Below are 9499 nucleotides of genomic sequence, written 5' to 3' on the forward strand. Positions count from 1 at the left end.
GCTCCACGACACCTTTATGGTATCGTGTCGTGGGTAGGCAAAGGGATTATACTCGAGCTCGCACCTATCTTTCCATCTATATGTATAGATTTGTATATGCTATTGCGTCCGCTGTAAACTACCTAGATAAATACGGAGTAAGATTTACCTCAGGCAGTCACAATTCTGCTCAATTCAAGCCCACAACAAATTGCCACCACGTTCTCGAGCCCCTACCACATGTCGCTATACATCCATATTCAGACCACGAAACCGCCAGTGCGCTTTTTTTTTTCAATTGTTTTACGTAGGTCGGGACCGCGAGAGAACAAGCTGCTTCGAATGCAAAAGAGCGTCGGCCATGGACCACAAGAAGTGATCATTATTCACCTGACATGTTTTCGCTTGCAAGTTTTTCCTTAAGCTAAACTTCTTGCTCATTTTTTATTGCCCACAGCGTGGGGCAGTCAAGAGTGTTCCTCTTGAAACAAAAAAGAAAGACCATGCAGCGCAAAGCGTAATATATTGCGTACAGAAAATTATTCCCTCCTTTTCCAGCAGCGAAGTGCTTACCCAGTTGCTGTACAAGTGCAGACGTTGCACCGCCCAGCCCAAACGAACAAGTGTGCGTCAATGTTTACGAACAATGGCGTATGTAGGGGCAACAGATCGCCACAGGAGTGCGCAAACTGCCTTTTCTTCGCTTCGATCGCGCAGTGCGTTCCAGTTCACTTCTGTGCAGTGGATTCCCTTTTGAAATGAGTGTAAAGGGCATTGTTCTGGCATGTATAAGTGTCTTGGCCGCTACCGAACGTGGTTATGGTAAGCACAGTTTTCGTGCACTTCACAACGTCAACAGTATTCAATTTAAAACACTGAGAAAGTGAGCAGTGCGTTTAATGAGACACATATCTTTGTCATTATCTTACCTAATTTTCGTCTTGGAAGCCTTTTTCCAGAATATTTTGGACACGGATATTCCGTTCAGCATTTGGACTATGAAATGTTCTCAATAAAAAAAATGGTATTTGCAATATTGAACGTGAGAGCCACACATGTAGGTATGCTGAATAAACCAACCTTGCTTCGAGCACTTCCAGCTTCTTTCTTTTGTATGCTATATAATTCGCCGGGTAATGCTATCTTCAATTGCTGAAATACTAAAAACATGCTCGAAAGCACCCGTGTTTCCAGCGTTCGCGACCAAACTTTCTAAGAAGAGTGCATTCTAAAAAAAAGAAACACAGGAAAGTCACGGAATCGAAATGAAAGCAATCCGTCAATGATGAAAGTTCGTCCTTTCAGCTTAACGTGTGCAAAGGCAGATGAACTCAAAGGTATGCACACACTTCGTTCTCTGGTGCAAAGAAATGGCAAAGTATACAAAACGTCTTTCAATAGTAGTCCTTATATGACTAGAGTTATAGCACTTGGTAAGGGCCACATATTAAAACAGTGTGTTTAGAAAAAGTTAATTCCAACAAGAGACGATGCGAACAATGAGTCACAATCACGGCAAAATTCCAACGTAAAACGGGGCACATTTATTGCCTTGCATATTTCAGACGGATCTCTAGGTGCTTGCTCGCTCTGGGCCAGGTCATACGTTCTAACTTCGACGACTAAATTAGTGCCAGGGGTTGTAACTCTGCTCTGCTTAATAAAATAATAAAGATCGAGAAAATGCGCACGTATGTGATGTATAATAAGTATCTATGAAACACATTAAACTCTTAACGGAGTAACGCAAGATATTCAACGAATTCAGTGATTAAAAACATATATTGATTATCTTACTGCTGAGTCACTGTCGTTGTGTTACTGGGCATGCACCCAATCCCCCGGAATGGGTATGTGCCAGTACGACTTAGTGAGTATAAGTGCCTTATAAATGTTTAGATATGTGTCCTACCTTGCACCGCATATCCTATTCACATTTCCTTGCTCGACAGGGCTCAAATGTCGCCTTCGTTTGCAGGTCGCATAGCATGAAAATAAAAACAATTGTACGCCTCTACGCGCAACATTTAGTCGTCTTCATAATTTTCTTTTTCAGAAGTTCAAAATGTGGCAAACAGGTTATCATGACCCACACAAGAGTTAATAAATTTCTCACAAACATTAAATATCAGACAGTTCTAACATATATTGTGTTATCTCTGCAATATCTGGCACATGCCATGACACACACAGTGTCAGTTACAAAGACTGAGTGACACTCAGTTACACAGACAGAGTGAGTCAGTCACACAGGCTTACTGGCTCGCTCACTCACTCACGAACTTATTCACTCTATGCCGAGAAGTTCTAAAATGACAAATTAGCGGAAGTCACTACATTTGTCTAAACTTTTATAGCATGCATAGTGGGCCGTCGTGAGACACCATAGTTGGAACCATGCGCTAAACTGAAAGAAAAGCTCCTTCTATCTCTTCCTCCATGGCACTAACTTTTCTGAAATGAAAACACATGTTTGCGTATGAATTTCGCTCTCATATTCTAAGCCCTCTGGAGGGCGAAAACAAATGTAGGCAGACACTAAGGCCACGATCGCTGGAAGCGGACACGCCTCATTCCGCGCTTGATTCCATATTGATGCAAGTTGTAGAACAATAACCTTTCTTCCACATTGAAACGGCAGCTTTTTCCTGAGAGATACACGGAAAGATTATCGCCTCGCATATAGTTGGGGTGAAGGATTTCAGAAAAGCTCCAATGTGGCCTTTAATCTACTCCAGCCTGGGAGACCTCTTGTGACAAACAAGCACTGTGTAAACGTACATGTTATGTTCTATGTCATGTTCTATGTTACTGTGTTACCCAGTCCAACATGCCCAGGAATTGGCGCAAAGTGAACGGGTCCCTGCGTTTACAGCTTTCTGGCGACAGTTGTGGCTGGACTTTAAGGTACCTACCGACACTGGCGCCTGTTTTAGCACGACTACTTTACCAACTGCTTCTACACTGGCTCAAATTGATATGCTAGGAAGCTGCGTATGGTGCTGAATTACTCTTGCAAAAAGAACACAAGCCAGGCTTCCGGCATATTGCTAGCACTGTGAGGCGGCGCTTGCTCTACGTGGACAGTTTACGATATTAATCCAAGATATTACTTTTGCAATCGACTATTCCCATTTATTGCATTTAATGGCATTCAGTTAAATTTTCTCCGGGTTTCCTGTTTGGACATCTGAGTGACACGTACCAGCTGCGTAGTTGTACAATGTAAACAAAATTCCATCTGACTCCCATACACAGAATTTCCTTTCAACTTCGGGCTTGCTTAGGCTCAGGCTCAAAAAAAGATCACAAAGGTTGGCTCACTCGCAGTTGAGCTCCACCGGATCAGAGCAAACCTGGCTCAAGAAGCTATAAGTCAGACATTGCTGAAATAACTTGGACTGAAAATCAATAAAACAGGACTCCGGTAGGTGCATTCAAAAAGTAAGTCACACATACTTATATTCACCGACCGATAGTCTCAATCCGCTTGTTCATTCACAGGAAGAATTGGTTTTCATGCAAGTGAACTCAGCATCGCGTGATCTCATGGACTGAAAAGCAGCTGAAGTCAGGTAGGGCTCAGGTTTATCGAATTTACTCACATTCACCAAACATTCTGTTCACCGTGACTCACTCAGGCTCTGACTCACGCCAATTTCACCTCACCTCGGCTTACTCCAAGTGAGATTCACAACTACATGAGCTTCCCTCGGCACCATCACACTCACACTTCGCCTCTTCGAGCTGACTTCAACTCTCTTAGGCATACACACTGTCGGAGCCCATCTGGCACACGCACACTCAGACACATCGGTGGCTGTGTGTGATTCTGAGTGAGTCGATTTGCTGAGCAGTTCTTGAACGCATATCGGAAGTACTTTATCATCTCCACGGCGGCGTTTGTTCAGTCCTACTTATTTCTAGCAGGAAACCGAACGTGCGGCGACCTGGAAGTGTACGTCACGGATGGCAGGCTGAGGTACGACACCTTCTGCAAGCCCTGGACGACGCTCAAATGGCACCTGCGTAGACCCCGCTGGTGCCTATGCAAGCACGGATACGTGCGGAACGCCTGGGGACAGTGCATCACCGTACACGATTGCCACCGATGCTTGCATCAGCCGCACACCGACTATAACCTTTGCTCTTCAGCCTGCCCCGCCTACTGTGATAGACCATTGCCTCAGACGTGCACAAAAGGGTGTGTGGCGGGTTGCGCCTGTGCTCCTGGCTTTGTACGGTGAGTATTAGGTCGAAAGTTCTTTGTGAAACTAGATAGGATTGATGCTTCGGCAACCGGACTGTAAAGGGAAGGGAGGAACGATTTCTCCAGCTCAATCACTCGTCTGCTGCGCTGTTACTTGATGCACCTCTCGATGTAACAACAATATAGGTGACTCAAAGAGCAGTAGTGAGTTACAAAACATTACGATGCTTCGCTCGCATGTCATCGCCTTCTGCGTCAAGTCCTGACACATGCAGCTCCTGGTGAACGAAACCGAAACTGAATTGTAGCAATGCTATAATATTTTGAACGCCACGAGGCAGGCCAGTGCTTTTTGTAGTTTTAAGGAATCGTACAATTATTTGGCTTAAATGGACACTAATGGAAAATACTAAGTCGACGTGGCCTGTTTAAATACCACTCCAGAAACCTCGCAAAGCTCCTTTTGCAACAAGAAAAGTCTCAGTTTACAAAAAAAAATTGCGTCTGAAGAGTGGCCTGAGCCCGGGCTGGAAACCTCGCAGGTCCTTTTTCCATTAAGGTTTTTTCCGTCCGTCCGTCCGTCCGAGTGCCGTTTTCGAAATTCAAATCTTCCGCCACTCGACCAGGGGAGCAGAGACGTTGCATACGCCACATGGAGGAAAGAAAGTGAGGAGAGGCCCTACCCCCTCCGCGCGTTAGGAGAAGTGTGGAGGAAATGACGCGTAGGTTCTCCTTCTTTTGCTGTTTTTATTTCTTTGCTGTAGCGGCCACGCCTTTCGGGCCACAATGGCGGCTTTGTTATGGTTCTGTGCGCTCACACGTGATGCTCCGTAGGTTTCGTAACGTGGCAAAGGCGCCGTGCGGGTTTTGTGTTGGTGTCGGTAATGGAATGAGACATCGCGATTGTTTAGTATTGCAGCGGAGCGCGCGCGTCCGAGCAACCCGGTTGCGCTAAGCGCGGCGTGGTTTGGCGAGAAATGTAAACAAGAGAGGAGAGCTGGCCCGACGGGCGGAGCAACGCCATGAGAAACGCCAACTTCCGGCTTCACTTAGCTTCACAAAGAGTGGCGTCAAGGCCTCTCCTGAGTTTCCTTCCTCCATGATACGCCATCACTACCCTTTGCCGCAGTCCGTGAGTAAAACGGCGCCCGACAGATGGCGGAACCGAGACAAGACAGAGCGGTGGGCTCCCCGCTGCAGCTGCTATTTGGTAAAGCGGTGTAGGCGGTTCGGGCATCCCGCGACATCACATGGAAGTTGAATTCTCTGCTACGTGTAGTTCGTGCGAGCTTCGCGAGCGAGGAAAACCAGTGCAGCACTACGCGATAACGAAGCTAGCGAAACGCGAAAGCCGTGGGTGGCACGGAGTCGGAGCCAAAATGAAACCTTTAGACAACCCGCGTCGTGGTCAAGGACAACTTCAATGAATTCTTTCTTCTCAAAAATGAAATAGAACTGGAGCAGTAGCATTTTATTTCGTCGTTTAATACAATGCAATGATGTTTCTTGCAACGACTGATTCAGTACTGGTGACAAAATTTAACTGAGGAGTGCTATCGACATCGGCAAGTATTTGAATGTCCCGCGGGCGTCTCCAATCATGTCCCTGCATTTACCACATTTTCTCGATTCTTAATGCTCTGTTCACGATAATATTGACGCCTTAGAGATTCTCGAGCACTAACTTATCACTGTAGCTGGACTTAATATTTGCCTTTACTGTCGCTTTAAACAAGACGATAACATCTGAAGTAATAGATTAATCCTAAAGCTAGTTTGTTCTCGCACTGTTCCAACCACCTACTGTTTTATTACAAGAATACAGGGTTGCCAATCGGAAATATCTGGCTATCTTATCATTTTCTTTTCAATTTGTTTAGGTCAGCGTCTTTCATGCATTTTTTTTTTTGCTTTTCTCTCCAGGCATCCCTATGTCCCATGGTTGTCATGCGTTCCGGTCACCTCTTGTGCTCCGCGTTGCCCACTTCACTCTACCTTCCACGTGTGTACATCCAGCTGCGCACCACGTTGCAATGCGCCTCGGCCAAGCGAGTGCAAAACTCGGTGTCAGAATGGAGACTGTGTCTGCAACGAGGGATTTGCAATGACGTATTACTGGGGACAACAGGTATGCGTGCCCTGGAACCACTGCCATTCCACAAAACAATAAACAATGTTCCCCAAGCGGCGTGGTGCTTTTTTTTTGTTATTTTCTGTAGGGCAAGCTGAAGAACAGACAAACAAACTTCACCATATTCTACACAATATTGTGATGTGGCATACATAAATATTAGCTTTCGCAAACAACGAACGCACAAAGGCCTGAAACAGACTGGAAGCAGCAAAAAATAAAACCATGGAAAGAACAGGACAACGTAACTTCAGTTTTCTTTTTTTTTAAATGTAGAAAAATTACAAGAGAATGATCTCACGATGGACTACCGACGGTAAGGCCCTTAGCTTTGACGCAACATGCCGAGACAGAGTATTGCTGAGGCCAGGCTTTATTTAAAATATGTTGCGGCTATTCTGAGACGTCCGCTGTTTCGGCTATGTGCGGTATACACTGCCTCCGGCGTCGGCCCACTTTGCTGTGGTACTCGCTTGCTAAGGTCGCCAATGAGCATAACAGCGTGAATACGACTGTACCGGGACGACACAGCGACGACGATAGAATGATAAAAAAGGAACGATGTCGATGGGATCACAATAACCTGTTTCACCTACATGTTTCAAACTATGGCGAATAAAATCGGTGCAGTCGCACGCGTTGCAATGCAATTTCGCAGCGCTTATTTCACAGTAGTGCGATTTCAACAATTCGCCTGGTGCGACATCCTGCTTCCAAGCTTTGTGGCACACGCCGTATAATTTTGAAACTTAATAAAAAAAACGTGCCCGTTACGATATTATTGGCCTGTTTTAACAGGGGGAAATAACATACGTGTTTTGAAATAAAAAAAAAAAACCGCTCCTCGATTACTGTGAAGAGGGGTGCAAGCGAAGCTCATGATCTGCGGCTCTTCGCTGTCGTAATGCCTCGGTTTCGCGCTCCCTCATGGCGAGGGCGGCACCTCGACGAGAAGTCCTTTCTCGAGCGAGCTACCGGCAGCGTTTATGAAACGCCGCCTATTCGTCGGCCGAACGTACGACGCGCGGCTCGCTCCCGCTGCCGTTCCTTCAACGCAGCCTGCTCTTCGGCAGAACGAACCAAACGTGGCCTCCCCACTGACTGCCGAGCCTGAACTGGCGGGAAACGGCGGGCGCGAGGCGAGCGAATACGTGATCGCACCCTTTCTCTCCTCTGGGGGGAGGGGACGCCTGTGATTCGCTCACGCCTTGCGCTGCGTCTCCTTCAGCATGCATAAAAACCTCGCCTCAAAGGTCGCGTATGATGAACCGACAGTGTCTGAATCACACGTGTTAGTACATCTTTCCCCTTCCCTTGCCGGTGCATTAATCTATATAATGGATCTTGGAACATAATGTCTATTAAATCTTAGCTTATCCGCGTACGTGTCACTGTGGCCAAATATCCTATGGAAAAGTGGTGGTTTAGAAATCTAAATGCCACGACCACCTCCGTACAAATTTACTCGTGTTGTAACACCCACTCTCCCTCATCGAGACAACAAAGTTAGGTAAGACAGTGCTCAATCGCATGGCTGTAAGGAATTGTGATATAAATGTGTGAACAGTATACTCGTACTTTGCTGAAAATGTGAGTAAGCTACGCGAAGTGTTTCAGAAATTAGCGCATGACGATGAACTGTTATTGATGGACGCTCTTGCCAAAATGAAAGTTTTGTAATCTCAACCGCAAGCTCAAACAGCAGCTGTGGGAAAGTGAATATTGTCATATGGTGGCAGCAGTGTGTATTGATGTATTTGCCGAACGCCTAGAAACAAAAAAAGAAAGAACCGACAGTGGCTGAATCGGTTAGCGTGGTGGTCTCGCAACCCGGAGGACGGTGGTTCGAATCCGCAGCCCGACAAGCAATTTCTATTTTCGCATGGCTTGCGTTCTTTTCGTACGGCAACACCGATGCCGACACTAATGAGATCAGACAAGCTTCGCTCGAAAACGCTTGGAAGTTTAAATATGTTTTGCAGTTCGCAACAGTGGTTCATGAATTTCAGTATGAGGAGACATGGCGGACGTTCGCAGCTGGTCGTTAATCGCTATGTGTTGTCTTTTGTGCCCTCTATTTTCGTGTCATTCTGCCTGTGCTACAATAATTTAGAAGGTGATCTATCAACAAGCAGACATAGCGACCCTCATCGCAAATTCATAATTCGGCTGCACCGGAGTCTCGTGTCAGCTCAGTGATATCTTCGCGCTGTCAGTCGTCCTTGGCGTCAGCTTCTGAAGAAGCGATGTGTGCATATTTCTGTGATTACGCATAAGCAATGCCTGCTCCTAGCCCTATTCTAGCACCAAACGCAGCAGCAAGCACCGACTCGAAAGCCCACATCTTCCCGTGAAGGAAGCCATAAATGATCGGTGTGTGATTACACAACGTGGAATGAAAATTGCGTTGTGAACGTCAATCTTAGCAGTAGCCTTCTTCGTTCATTGCGACGCGTGTGTTCTTTGTATAGAAGTTATCTCCAAATATTTCGAAAGGCTTAAAAGCCGCATTTTGTTAGGAACTGCAGTAACTTGTTTTGCGTAGCACCATATCATTCTTACAGTCATGGGCGTCGCCGATTTTCTCATCATGCGATTGCATGCATTCATGGCATACCGTAAATCTGCACTAAGAAGCTTAACTCACTATGCTCCAGTACGTAAAAAAGAAACGTGAGATCCATTGTTAGGACTATATTTCTTTGTTTAATAACCAAATAGAGCGGTAGGATTTTGGTAATGGAAGTGTGAAACGTAAAGTAGGAAGCAATCAGCACTATAGGTCAGTCTCGTTGACACGCCTGAGCTCGTACCTACTTCAGCACATCATTTTAAACGGGGGCTAAAAATTCTAGATTACTAAATACTTGCACAGCTTGAGCGGATATTATAGTTCCTTCACTGAAGCAAGCATACCTGGCTGTTAAGCTAGTCAAGTAGTTAACCTGTATTAGATCAATGTTAGAGTATGGTAATAGGAGCCATTTCAATGTAAACAATTGGCCAAAAATATGAAAGTACAATGAAGGCATCAAGCTACAATCTAATGTGGTGTTCCTGAATGATATGTATGAAGAAAAGTTTGTGCCTGCTTGAATTGCCAGTATTAACTGAATGCGAAAAACAGGAAATCGTGATTTCCTGCTGTTGAAAGGTTGTTCGAATGTTAACAGGACACA

The 9499-nt window shown here is 45.6% G+C and overlaps 1 long non-coding RNA gene across 2 annotated transcripts; it reads left to right on the forward strand.

Annotated features, from left to right (window-relative positions):
- The first annotated feature begins 613 nt into the window (after positions 1 to 613).
- Positions 614 to 6377, forward strand: LOC140213726 (uncharacterized). Of its 2 annotated transcripts, none has more exons than XR_011890634.1 (3): positions 614 to 801; positions 3907 to 4222; positions 6113 to 6377. It is a non-coding gene; the product is annotated as an uncharacterized lncRNA (long non-coding RNA). The 2 variants fall into 2 exon arrangements; XR_011890633.1 differs by having other exon boundaries at positions 625 to 801; positions 3910 to 4222.
- The last annotated feature ends 3122 nt before the right edge of the window (positions 6378 to 9499 follow it).

This window comes from Dermacentor andersoni, chromosome 10 (genome assembly GCF_023375885.2).
Source record: "Dermacentor andersoni chromosome 10, qqDerAnde1_hic_scaffold, whole genome shotgun sequence".
Classification (NCBI taxonomy): Eukaryota; Metazoa; Arthropoda; class Arachnida; order Ixodida; family Ixodidae; genus Dermacentor; species Dermacentor andersoni.